Here is a 332-nt window from a genome sequence, read left to right as displayed (position 1 = left end):
CTCCTTCTCAGAAAACACTCCGTGCTGTGAGAGGTGATAATGCGAATCTCCACCTGGAATCAGGTGCAGAAGTTAATTCACAGTGTGTTTTGTTTTAAGGGAACAAGAATTACTGTCGTCCTAAGTAGTCAGGACACTAGCAGAGAAACCAAATGCTGCTCTGCCTTCTGTAGTTTGATAAAAACTTTAAAATGTTACAGAGAAAATGTGATCTTCAAAAGACTTAAATGCAATGATGGGTGACATGAGACAGCAGTGCAAAGTCACAGTTGCGCTTGGGTTGGCAGCTCAGCTGCCATTACTCCATCAAAGGCAGGACTAGCTAACCTACT

Source organism: Heterocephalus glaber, unplaced genomic scaffold, assembly GCF_053883595.1.
Source record: "Heterocephalus glaber isolate CG9 unplaced genomic scaffold, H.glaber_assembly_v1.0 deba00001781, whole genome shotgun sequence".
In the NCBI taxonomy this organism is placed as follows: domain Eukaryota; kingdom Metazoa; phylum Chordata; class Mammalia; order Rodentia; family Bathyergidae; genus Heterocephalus; species Heterocephalus glaber.
The sequence above is the reverse complement of the archived record's forward strand: the minus strand, read 5'-3'. Positions refer to the sequence as shown.